The sequence below is a fragment of the Etheostoma cragini genome, chromosome 12 (assembly GCF_013103735.1).
Source record: "Etheostoma cragini isolate CJK2018 chromosome 12, CSU_Ecrag_1.0, whole genome shotgun sequence".
NCBI classification, from domain to species: Eukaryota; Metazoa; Chordata; class Actinopteri; order Perciformes; family Percidae; genus Etheostoma; species Etheostoma cragini.
Genome location: NC_048418.1, coordinates 11,000,289 through 11,014,020, shown reverse-complemented (window position 1 = coordinate 11,014,020; position 13,732 = coordinate 11,000,289). Strand labels below are relative to the sequence as shown.

The 13,732-nt window shown below is 39.8% G+C and overlaps 1 protein-coding gene across 26 annotated transcripts in view; it reads right to left on the bottom strand.

Moving 5' to 3' along the window:
- The window catches only part of LOC117954876 (receptor-type tyrosine-protein phosphatase F), a 170,369-nt gene that overhangs the window by 118,249 nt on the left and 38,388 nt on the right, over positions 1-13,732 (bottom strand). The window contains exon 1 of one of the 26 annotated variants that reach the window (XM_034888922.1): positions 11,287-11,618. The exons of the other annotated variants lie outside the window; for them this stretch is intronic. The gene's annotated coding sequence lies outside the window, so the exon portion shown is untranslated. Of the gene's footprint in view, positions 1-11,286; positions 11,619-13,732 lie in introns of those variants that run through there. 26 annotated transcript variants of the gene reach the window in all.

Here is a 13,732-nt window from a genome sequence, read left to right as displayed (position 1 = left end):
ATAAATTACAACATTAGAGCACACATTTTTATTTTTAAGCTCCTAATAAGTGAGCACTGTCTTTGTGTGTAACGTAGAGTTTTTCCGGTGTGTCTTGACGTGTACCGTTAGACAGCCAATCACAGACATTATTAGATCTTGGGAGAAACATGCTGCATCTTTATTGGCTCACTGAGGATGATAAGATTAGCTCCTTAGGTAATGAAATTGGGTTTTAAATGACGAGGCAATTTCCAATACACAATACTAAGGAGGCAATTCGGTTGGTGCCTAAAAAATATTGAATTCGGTACCCAGCCCTTGTCAACAACAGCAAATGCAACAATATTCCTCTAATTTACCACCACTAAACACAGAGATAAGGACATGCAATTGTTACCTACATTCACGTCATGTCACACAATGTCCAAGATTTTTCATATTACATTGGATAGTTTGGGGATTGTTTGGCTTCTGTTAAAGCTGAAACGTGTGGATGAAACTATATATTATATTTTATTACATTATTAAAACAACCCTTTGTGGTCCAGGTACAGGGAACACACCCAGTGTTGACAGAGGGAGGGGTCTAACTAACTCAAGGAAGCCTTAGAAAAGCACTTCCTATATCACCAAGCATTTGTGGTGGGAAACAGAAACATTGGACCTGATGGTGTCTGGGGCATAAGGTTCTATTTAAAATGTACAACCCTTGATGAGAAACGTTGTTTGAAGGAATCTAAAAGGCACACATAACATATGCTATTCTGAGTGCTATCTTAAAATAAAAACCCTGTGTTATACCAAAGAAGCCCAAGACTCCTGGTCTACCTGAAACAGTTGGGGCCTAACCTAATATTTAACATGGCTTTGGCATTGCAAATGTGGAATAAAGAGGATCCTATACTAATCCAACTTTTTTACAGCCTTTTATTTCAGACGGCTATCCTCTCAACCAGTCTAACTAGTGTAAAGAGGCAGATTCTAATAAGCCATTCTGTCTTTCTGTCACTCTGTGTTTCTCTCCATCCCCCTATTTCTCTCTCTCTCTCTCTCTCTCTCTCTCTCTGCCATGTTTCCTTCTCTGTCTCTTTCTCTCTGTCTGAGCCACAAGCCAGTCTGTTGGAGCAGATGGAACCATATATCCCCATCGCTCTCCGGAGGGCTGGGGATTTAAAATGTAAAAGAGATGAGCGTGGAATATGCCGGGCTGAGTCGAGAAAAGGGCAAGAGAAGCATGGACACTAAGCTGAGACCACGTTCATCAAACAAGTAGCCTACAGTACTTCTAAAAACTGTTTCTGCTATAGAGCAATTAACTACAAAGATGTAGCCTCTTAATTTACCACAAACCTGGCATTCTATTTTAACCGAGTGTCTAATCCAACATTTTGTCCTACATGATATGAGCAGAACTGTATTTCTATCGGTAACAGAGGCAGACGCCCCAAAGTGTTTGTGTTCGGCTGATGGAAAATGAATCATAAACCAATTTGATAATCAGTTTTTAATCAGAATAGTTGTTCTTATGCAAAAACAAAATAGTTTTTTTTCTAGGGTTTAAACAATTATGTAATCTATTGATTAGTCAATGGACAGAAAATTAATCTGCAACAATTTCGATGCTCAATTTAACATTTCAATGAATTACTAAGAACATTTGTCATAGGTTCCGTTTCCAGCTTCTCAAATGTGTGAACTTGCATTGCTTTGTTTTATACAGGGCTCAACAATTCTTTCAAATTGATATTGCAGTGTAATAGAACACAATCTTAGCCATAAAAATTTGAGCCATAGTCAGTGTGCACTTACGTTTCTGTGATTTGTCACAATACTGTAAAGGCTGATTTATAGTAGCTCTAAGTAACGTTTAAACCCTCACTCTGTGCTTTCTGACCACGGTTGCAAAGTTGCAGCAGGAAAGTTCACCCTCGAAATGAGAAATGAGTAGGATCAAATGTAACCCTGCCAAGTGGACCAATGCGTTGCCGTGATGTGTAGTTACATTTCTGGGGACGGCATAGGCTACAGCGCAGGGTATAGCGAAGGGTACTGCATACGGTGCGGTGTAGGGTACGTCTCTACGCATACCTATGTACAGAGATGGCAAAAGTACTCACTTTCCGTACTTAAGTAGAAGTACAGATACTTGTGTTAAAAAATACTCTGGTAAAAGTGGAAGTACTGATTAAACTTCTTTATTCAAGTAAAAGTAACAAAGTACAGGCTTGGAAATTTACTTAAAGTTTAAAAGTAAAAGTAGCCTTGCAAAAGCTACCTGGAGCACACAGACGTTACTAGAGAGACGCTGAGGGACAACAGGGGACATGGAGGACACGTCTTTATATGGCAATGGCTACATTTTAAATGGATGTCTTGCAACAGGCCTAAAACATAACATATATGATTATAATGACAGAGACTGGGACTCCAGGTTAATAAGATTCTGACTTATTAGCAAGATATGAATTCAGTCTTCATTTTCAATCATGTCGCCCTCATACTACTATGTGCTAACGTTAGTGCCATCAAGCCTCAATGATTTAATGTGAATTAATGCAGAATGCCGAATCTGTTGAGTTGTCTTAGTCGTGCGTCAAATGCAACGCACAGTAGATATAGTGCCATCTATTTAGATTGAATATGGTATGGATAACGTAAACAATTATAAGGATAACTCAAGTGAAATTATGTGAAAGTTGAGAACTAGATTAGGACTGGATTAAAGCTGATTCTGGTTTTCAACTTGGCCCCAGGTGTGTCTGTTAAAACAGATGGAGACGACTTCTCTCTATCTAAGTTTCCATCCTCTTGTCAATTTAATTACAGTATCTGAAGTTCGGTAAAAAAAAAAAAAAACTCATGCGAATAAAGCTGGTGAAAGTGTTGATGCTTCTTTAAGATAAACGTGCAAACATAGCTAACAGGTGAAGAACACACCAAAACCACTAGCTAACTTAGTTTAAATGTGAAGAACTATAGACCAATAACAGGCTTAAGTGAACTGACAACATAAGTTATACGACTTACAGTTCTCAAAGAGGCACACACACAATCTCAGCTGATTATCCTCCGGACAGCTTGTCTCTTTCCTTTCTCTCACTTTTCTCTCCGTGTAGCGCGCGCACCCGCTCGCGCTGTGTGGCGCGTGTCCTAGAGGTTGTCCGACATAACAACCTCTTGTACAAAACTAAAGTAACGAGCCAATTTTGTAAAATGTAAGGAGTAGAAAGTACCGATATTAGTGTTAAAATGTAAGGAGTAGAAGTAAAAAGTCGCCACAAAAATAAATAGTAAAGTGAAGTAAAAATATCAGAAGAATCTACTTGAGTACAGTAACGAAGTATTTGTACTTCGTTGGTTCCCATCTCTGCCTATGTATGGACCTACAGCGTGGATTCAAAGCAGAACCACAAATAAGGCTTTACTAACAGGATATCAGTACAAACCATTTTTCAATAACAATAATAATGCTACAGATAATGAAGAGGATAGAGGAAGTTAAGGAACTTGTTTAACTAATGGCATATTAAATAGTAAAAACAATATTTTCATATAGATTATTTTTACGCTTTGGTCAGCCCTAGTTATATATCAGCATAGATGTAATATATTTAGATGTTGGACCTTTGGTCAAACAGAACAAGGAATTTCAAAGCAACCCTTTGGTTCTGTAAATTTTCAATGGGCATTTTACTATTTTCTTACATTTACGTTCTTTACATTACGACTAATACAAAAAACTTCCAATTCATTAATAATAAACATAAAGAATGAGTTGCAGCCCTAATAACACAAGTCAAATTCACATTTAATAACCCAATTGAAAACTGAAAGTTACCAAAAACAAACTGGAAGTTACTCCTGAGGCTTACATTCGCAGCAAATGTGGAGTCAGCCTGCCTTCCCCTACACCTCACCTCATGCAGCCTTTTGAGTAATGAGAGAGTATCTATCTGTCGTCTGGGAGAAGATTCTGCTTCGTCCTCCATCTCTGGGTGGCAGGTTGACAGACAGAAAGAGTGAGGAACAACAGGCAGACGAGGTCGTGAGCAGTACAATCGATTGCCAGCTGACTAGCAAGGTCCGTTACACTGACAGGCCAGCGCCACAACACGACGACTTGCACTCCACCAACGCCCTCATTACTCCCTATGAATCTCTCACTGGGACCAATCTCTCACAAGCTCGACCCCATCTTGCTCTCTCCTGCTTTCTTTCTACAGTGCATCTCCCTGGGCAACGCATAGGACATAGCATTTCACTCTGTCAATCAAAACGTTTGAAAAGAGGCAAAAGCCGCACTTAAACCTTTGTTCTTAGCTTCATGTACTCGGCAAGCAATGGATACAGAACAAAGATGACATGGGGTAATAGATTGTTCTTCAAAGCAATGTTCTTGAGAAAAATGCAGCCTAAATGTACATTTAAGCCTGCACAATCTTGAAGAAATTTCCACTGTCTGCAACCTCTGCCTTATTAAACATTTCTCCCACTATCACCTTTTCTATGTTATCTGCTCTCCTTGTCCTCTTTCCCTTTAACATCCCTTCTAGTTATTCTGAAATCCTTAGTCCTTGGAAGACTTATTTATACTCTCTCCCCTACCCAACTCCTCTCCCTCACAGTTCAGCTGCAGATAGGATTTACCTGCAGCTGAGACAGCCTCCAGACTATCAATTACCACCAGTGTAGAGTCACTGTTCTGCAGCTTGGCTAACAAGGCTTACACACACAAAACATATACACAGGACACACACACCCATCACAGAGAAATTTTAAATTGACTGTGAGTCACAGGATTTTACTGACTGTAATCAAATTAAAATCCATAAAATCCACAGAAAATCTAGACAAGTGCACGGATACATCCAATCAAGCAGTAATATTTTGGTATTCTGGTATTAAGATGAAGTCTTCTATGAAAGAAGAGCAGAATTTATAAGTGAAGATGCCAGAGATGTTATCTTCAGAGTAAAAACTGGTGCCATGTATGGACAAATCTGTAAAACTTAATAATTAGGTCACATAAACTACAGTTGCATGTTGAAAAATGAATTTAGAACTCTAAATAACAGCAAATATAATGCTCTGACTAAATAAAATACAGTATATATGTTGTTCAAAGATGTGTGTGTATAGTGTAGTGCTTGCATTTGCAAATTTTCACAAGGTCAAAAAAAGTAGAAGCCCTTGATGCAGTCCATTTGTATAGTTGTGATGTTTAACTTGTCTACGATGTGCTGAAAACAGGAATCTCATAAACTAGTTCCTGAAATGTCATCTCATTCTCTGACAACGATTTGACTGAACACCAGCCGTTACACATAGAGAAAGACACGCAGGGACAGGACCTGTCACTCCCCACACCCAGATCCCCTCTGACACCTAAAGTGCCACTGTCAGGTCAGCAAATGAAAAGCCATCACAGCCAATGTGGCAGTCATCAAGCTAAAGTCATTCCATAGAGTGGTAAATGCTATCTTGCCACATCCCGTTTGTTGAGCATGTTTCGGCTCAAGGTGTCAGTTCTGATTACCGTGCTTAGTGCGTTGTTGATGCACCATCACAGGAGCCAAAAAAACGTCCAAAAAGACAAAAAAATCATGTAAGGCGCATAGGCTAACATGCCCTAATAAAACTCTCATAAGGACTAAAGCCCACAACCTAGAAATGCTTTGGCCACATTGTCAGTACATACAGCCAAGTAAAAGCCTGTGGAGAAAGATCTGAGGATGGGAATACCTTTTAAGTGACCCATCGTGTCTAGCCGCGGCAGAAGCACAGTGATCATTAGGATAACATATTCAGGTCAAAAAGGTAATGAATGTGCATTTACAATGGACTGTGAGGTACAACACATTTGCAGCTCACCATCAAACCATTAAATCCATTATCATCATAAGATACTGACCAGGGGGCATTTCCATGGTTAAAATGTTCCTTTTTATATTGAGTTTCCAAGAATGATATGCAAAGGGTCTTTCCTATTAACCATACAGAGGGAACTGGTTATCCTTGTACTTCCCCTTTCATCAACAAGTCCTCTCGTCTGACTGTCAGCCTAGGCAGCCAAGTCTCCCATGTTTACTAATGTAGAAGCAACCCCTTTATCAGTGAAGAGATTTGTAGGGAAGAGGCAGGGGATTAGCCATCAAATTACCAGGCAGACAGCATCCCGGCTCCAGGGTTTGTGAAGCGGTAATCTCTGAGGCTGAAGGGGGAGATCCAGATAAAGGTTTGGGATTGGTGCTGTGAAAACTCCAAACTCCTAACTCTGCATAAGTAAAATTTAAAGTGTGTTTCATGGAAGTTGTCTAAGCAAGTTCTTTCTTCCCTTCCTTTGTGGTAAGTATTTTTATAGGACCAGATCACATTGCATAGTTTCCCCAATGTTGTTAGGCTAGATGGTGTCATTACGTAGCCTAACACCCCCACAGTGCAAGACTTTTGATAGGTGAAGGCTCTCGAGCAGGAATGCTGTAGCTAGGCAGAGCTTGTGGAATTAGATTTCAGTGGCCTTGCTTATGGTTCTTGCATTGTCACCCCCGCTGCCCTCCCTTAAACAAGCAGTGCTCTCCTCAGAGAATACCCCCTGGACACAGGAATGTTTCATCAACGCCTCAGCCCCCAGCATCCTTACAGGGCCACAGTGGGCCAAGAGGCGCTGCACAGGCAGGCTATAAATAGGTCAGGCATTATAATGAAACCAAATGAATCCCCATCCATCTTCCCAAAACAAGCCAGGGACCTCAGAGTTCTGCAGGAAGAAAAGTCATTACCTGCATTTGAGGATGAACCACAAGATGAACAAAAGCCAAACGTTATACTGATGCTGAATACACCCTACTCTATAACATGTAACAAACGGGCAATACTGTCAGATGCTAGTAGAATGAGTATGTCCAAGTCTGTGTATAGGTATCCAAGACTGCAAAGACTTATTATTCCATTATATGGCACCTTATTGATAGATAGAGGCCAGTTCGTATTGCGCCTATTTGAGAACAGCAGCAGTGCACTGTTAAAAAAAGAGGTCATAATTTTGGAGGAAGTGACAGGAGGGCTGATAAAGTAATCAAGTAGAATGTCGAGTCTAAGCCAGGCAGTTGTAGAAAATGGGAAGCTAAGCAAACAAGGGCGGTGGTGGAGGCAGAGGGATAAATCAACCACATGACTATACTTTCAGAACGAAGCACCAAATAAATCAAACACACATTCAATTTTATTTGCTTTAGTGCAGTTTAGCATCAGTCATCCCCTCACACTTGAGAGCAAAGTAAAGCTGTGAGCATGGGATCTTTAATTCCCTTTAAAGGCAGCCCACAAGCAACCAATTTGACCTAGTCTCTTTGCAGAAAAGAAATGATATAAGATATTAAGCAGCGTATCATACAGTAATTCCATGATATGACATTAAGGTATCATGCGTACCTCGTATTCTCTTTTTAAATAGTGTAATGCATGGTAGAATTAATACATTGCCACTGTATGTCTCCAACCTGCATTGCTGCACATTTTACATATAAAAACATAAGCTTTGGCCTTGTCATTCATAACAGTAGAAAAACTGCAGCTGCCCCAGAAAATGGAGGCTGAAAATGGAAACTTTTTCAATCAATGTGGAAGCGTAAAGGGATGATGTGGAATTCAAATTAGTTTTGCGCAAGGAGGGAAATGTCCTCACTGACAAAGTGGATTTGTGTTCCCATTGAGAAACCCATGGCTGTAATGCAGAAAGCTAAGGTTTAAATTAAAGGTGCAAGGCTATGAGCACAAAACAGACCTCTGTTGGCTAGCTATAACTGGGCATTACATGTAGATGGTATGGAGAAACACTTAAAATGTAGAAAAGAATGTAGAATGTAAAAAAGAGCACATAAAAGAACAGAAGCTAAGAAAAGCTTCTTTAAAGACACAATGGCCCATTTTAGACCTGGCATTAACATGCATCTTGGGTGATAGGGGTGTGATGAATCAGGGAAGGAGACATTGTGAAGTATAAGACCCAATAAGGAAAGGAACGTGGGTGTCCGCGTCATTGTTTCCAAAGGTCTCCGTTTCTGCCCGTCCAGACTAAAACACAACCCTGGAGTTTTCAAACTAAAATGGGGTCAGCAGTGTTTTAAATGTCTCAGTTTTAGGGGTTCTTAAACACTGGAGTAGTGTAGATGCAGGGATTTAACATAGCAAAAGTTATCTGTTGAAAACAATTGGTGTGGGTATTGGAGTGGGTGCATCCTGAGTATGTCAGTTGGCATTAGATTGCGTCTCTACATGCGTTTTTAGTGGTCACTTGCAAAGTAATCTCACTTCCCCTTTATGCAACTAGATTTGCAGCATTTATACTTCCAAACACCAAGCGAGATGCAGCAGTAGTAATATCCTTCATTTTTGTGATTATTTTATGAACCAAAAATATAAAGTAATTGTCAACCGGCGGTAATTAGGGACCTCCATGCCACCAACACTTTGCCAGGCAATGGCGGAGCACAGAGCTCTAGAGAGCCTGTGGGCAGGTGTCAGATCTGTGCAGAGCACCAGAACAACAACTCAGACACATCACCAACAGTATGACGATATTATCCAATGACCTCAATTTATCTTCACTGCTTCTTGGGTGACTTACCAGTCCACTTGTGATCGGATCACCCAAGACACATGTTAAGGCCAGGTTTGAACAGGAGCAATGCTAAAGCTACACTGCCACAGATGCGGTGGATTTTTACAGTTAGGATTTAAATAAAATAAACCTGTCTGCTAATTTGGATTTGATCTCATGTCAAAACCTTAAAGTGTGTTTACTAACCCTGTGTAGATGTCAAAGCACAGACGTAGAGCTAGTTCAATCAAATGAGGTCTCTGCTTGGGGCATCTGAGGAAAAGTGTTTCTTGTCAAAACACTGCTGATTTTAGTTTTAAAGAAGACATTTTTTCTAAACCTTCTCACCAGTACCTGTCACAATGAATGAGCGACAGTCTTCAAAGAAGTGTCACAACTGGGACAAAAAAGTCAGCACAGCTAACACATCACACAGGCGGTAGCCACTGATTGACAATGCACATTATGCAGGACATATCTGGCACACTCAACCTTATCTGTATAAACATGTTTTTAGTACAGAACAGAGGATTGACAATTAGGCCTTGTCATCATAAAACTACTACTCACAACCTTGTCACCATCAGGCCACAGTTCCTGACGTAAAAACAAATGTGAATCTTCCCTCTGCAGGCATTTTAAAGTAGGAAACCTAATCATAAATATGTCTACACGTCAGGTACAGCATCACAGCTTTGAAATTTAATTACCCAACAAAAGCTAGTAGGTTTTCTGTTCACTTACAGTATGCATCATAGACAAAATGTCTGGCTAAAGTGACACAATTGCCTTCACAGACATTGATCTGTGATTGTAAGCAACCTCTTTCATGTCCCAACTGGGACGAGAGTGATTAAGCAGATCCATCATGCGTTAACAGGCCATTACACATCACCCAATTCAACGATGATTAGAAATCAAGTTCTATGGAAAAATCCATATGCTCAGCCCATAATTACTTTTGAGGAATCCGATGGGTAGAGAGACTGAATGATTGACCGTTCCACAGAGTAATTTATTTAAAAGGAAAGAATTCAGCTGAGGTAGTCATTTAAGTGATGGATATTTTGTCTGTAAGTCAGTGAATCTAATAAGGAGCAGTTGTATACAAATGGCTGTAGTTATTTCCTAAGGTCACTTCCTAGACATCAGTTAATGTTTCTTTGGAACATTACTGGTGACAAAGTGGTTGAAGCAAAGTCGTAAAAGTGGAATGAAGGGTCAGTGGCCTGCATGGTGGAGGTGAAGGAGGACAACCTACAGGTCATCCAGGGTGGACAGGGATTGGCTTTATTTATATATTTAAAAAACAAAAACGTTGCTGACAGTTTTTTTTCTTGTTTGTTTATGCTACTAAGCAGCTGAAAAGACATTTTAACAAAGTGTCTGTCTTGAGTTTCGCCTCAAGGTCATTTTTTAATCAAGTCTGAGTTACCTCTCCCAAGACCAAAAAGAGGGGGAATGTAAAGTCTGGATTGCAGTTCTGAATCATAAACTAAAAAAGGTGAAATACAAACAATAAATAAATAAATAGCAAGCTCAACCAAGAAAGAAAACATCCACAAGTTCCCTTTGCAGTGAGGAGAACCTGAGGGGAAGTCTAGCCGTTTCAATGGCCAAAACCACGAGACAGACATGTTGTACACTAGGTTCTTTAAAGGCTTAAGACACCTTTGATGGAAAAAGCATAGTGTATGTATATAGAAATAAAATGTCAGACTCCTTGTATTGAGCAACACATTTATTGTACAAGAACTGCCCCATTTATTGTTAACAAGGACAATATGAACTCAGTCCAAAAGTTTCTCATACAAGCAAAAAAAAGTTTGAAGCCATAATTACAGCTGAGGAAAACATTTAAAGGTAGTAATCCTTTGTTAAAATGAAGGTACAAGTGTTCGTGTCTTTTATCAAAGGTATAGCTGATAACCACGGTAAGAGACACACATTTTTAACTTTAAACTACACATAAAGAAGTGTGTATTACAGGTTAGACTTTGTTGAAACCAAGGCCAAAACATTTTCCAAAAATCATAATTTGGGACTGCCAAAAGTTCTCCTCTACAATTATCTTGAATTTCAAAGCGTTTCAGTGTCTCCTTCTAACTGGAATTCTTGTCGCTGAAACTTTACCCTCCAGATTGCCTAGGGAGATAAAGACAACTGGAAAAACAGGTTGTTTGGCCTCGGTGTAGGCCCTAATGCAGTAGAACGGCAGGGTGCCTCACCTTAGCAGCGGTAGCTAAGGGACATTCTATGGCCCTTCTATTCAAAGTCCTCTGAATACAGAGGGGAGGGCTCGCACCAGACAGGGCAATTTGCCAGAGAGCGAGCCAATAGAGCTAAGCCAAGACGAGGTTAAACTATTGTTTTGGCTTAACAAGCAAGAGTGAGCAAGGACAAAAGAAAAAGGGACAAAAGAATAGTAAGAAAATACCTGATTATTTAAGTGTAACACATCATCTTATTCTGTTACTTTTATACTTCTAAGAGGCGACTAAGACTAAACCTTCTAAGGTATCTCCCAAGATAAAAAATAAACACGTAGTGGAACAGGAATAGATAGAAAAAAAAGTTCAGAGTAGGACAGCCCTGCCATTTAAACAAATGCACCTGTGCCTCATCTTTTATTTACAAAAAGTAAGTTTAGTTTTTTTTCACTATAACAAGGTATAACAATTAGGTGGTAGAAAATTCACACTTACCAATGCATCTCAATTAGTTCCACTTATAAATAAATTATTTGTATTCCTTATTCCAGAGACAGAGAGAGACAGAGCGAGACAGAGAGTATCCAAATCCTAGAAAAGAAAATCCAGCAGTATCCGCTAGACAATGTCTTCTAAAAAAAAAAAAAAAAAAAAAGTGTTTGAGCGAAAGTAGTCTCCAGTTCCTGCTCAGCTATTCCATTCACAGCATTTCATTAAACCAGAGGAACTGTCTTTTGGCTCTTCGGCTATATGTTTCCAGCTGTGGCGATAGAGAAATGTGGCTAGGGGGAGAGATCCTTCTGTGGCAGAGCTTGTTTCAGACACTCACTGAGCGGGTGTTTAGGGACTGCCTGGGAGAAGCCAAACCCACAATGTGATGTCACTGGTGTCAAATTTCAGTGTGAAGAGGGAGGAGGCTGTAGGGCCTTACCTTTTTGAACCTTGACCAATGAGAAACAATGTAGTGTGTAGTGCACCTGAGTGTAGAAAAAAAGATTAGAGGTACAAGTCATGTGATGTTATGTATTTCTGAAGCAGAGAGTCTCCATTTTGTCATCTATTAACCAGCTTCCAGGGAGAAAATGGGACCTACTGTGATGGCTTATCCTAAACCTGATTAAAATAGGTAGGCTAACTGGCGTGGCCAACATTCCCAATTCTACTTTCAATGGACCACCTACATACATTTCCAAATCAATTTGCCTTGTCATTAAACTATGTGGTTAACAAAGTGTGACCTTGAAATATACAAGCATTCCCACAGGACTGTGCAAATATAACATGTCCAGTGATGTGAAATTGTGGATAATTAACTTGTTTAAAAAATAATTTCTCCCTATCTCGCTTTCTTGCTAAAAAAATGGAACAACATAAATATGTAAAATTCCCATTCTTAAATCAGCAAGGGACTGACTGAGGATACACACACACACACACAAACACGCACACACTGGTTCTCACTCCCTCCGGTCAAACTCTGCTAGCCGTGGAGCTAATCATCCACAACAGATGTTCCGAAATGTTCAGTTGGATTTATGACAGAGCTCAGAGGAACAGCCAAGTCAGCCGCTGGTGCTGTTTTTCTCTTCTGTCCTACAAGGACAAGGGATTGCACTGAGAGAGGATGTCAGCACAACCATTCTCTTCCCCAAAATTTCCCTCGCTCTCTGAGATTCACCATCCGAGACGACAGCGCCTTAATAGATCACAGAGCCCCGGGACCTTGGGGAGAGGTTTGCTCATTTATCCCAATACTACTGTGTGGACTGTAACTTGACTCATCAAGCAATGCTTCAACAATGTTTCGCCCTTGACGTAATGATGGGTTTTTCTATATATCAGTGGCATTGCTGACGATGCAACCTGCGACCTAGTCGAGACGACTGTCGTCAGATGAAACCATATGTAATATCATGGTGCATTAATAATTAAATTATACATTAAAACTATATCATAATATGTTAATAGTTTCTGAAAGTGAAAATAAACTTGAAGTATTGCCATACTGTTAGCTAGTGTAATTCGTAATAACATAAGCAGGGCAGTACTGCTGATATAGTACGTAACAAAAGATATTCAGAGTGAGATTCTAAAAAGCACTTATGAGGGTTTCCACAAAGAGCAGCAATGTTGAATGTCTTCTAGGCTTAAACTCTGCTGAAGGGAATGGCAAACTGCAATGTGTTCTACATTTCTCTTTGTTGTTAACAATGGGAGACAGTCCTATTTTACTGGAGGCTGCAGATTTGTGCATACAACTGACTTTTTAGTGAGAGAAAGACTTGTTTTATCTTTAACTTTCCTTCTAGTTGAGAACAAATGGGATGTGGGTCATCTGATTCACACGTAATTCAATTTGTATGGCCGAACATACAGTATAGTATATTCTAGCTGTATGTGATAATCTTACTAATGAACAAAGTGGGATCTCACACATGCACCATTTACAAAAGCTTCCTTCAATTTTAATCACAATTATCTGCAAAAAAGGAGAGCAACCAATCTGGATATTTTGGAAAGCTCTCAGTCCTTGCAAACTCATGAGAGTTTGAGAGAACCTTCTGGGTAATAATAATTACACCCACACACCCCTGAGAGGAGAAAAAGTAGTTTTTGTGGGTGTCAAGAATCTGTGCCAAACTTAAATGTCATATTCACCTGAGATCAAATCACTGAACAAATCACACAGTGGTAAAAGTAGCTATAAAGATTATTGGCTGGTAGTCTTAACAGCAGAGTGGGAGGAAATGAATTGTGAGCTACAGCAATGCAGTGTACAGTAGTGTGTCAGTTGCACAACATAACCCATTTCATCTCTATTGTAATCTCGCAATGTTAAACTGAAAACCCAGATAGACTTGAGCAGTAACCAACTATGCAAAATTAAACTGTTGTCCAATGAGACAACAGATACATTGGACAACAATGAACCCCCCCCCCC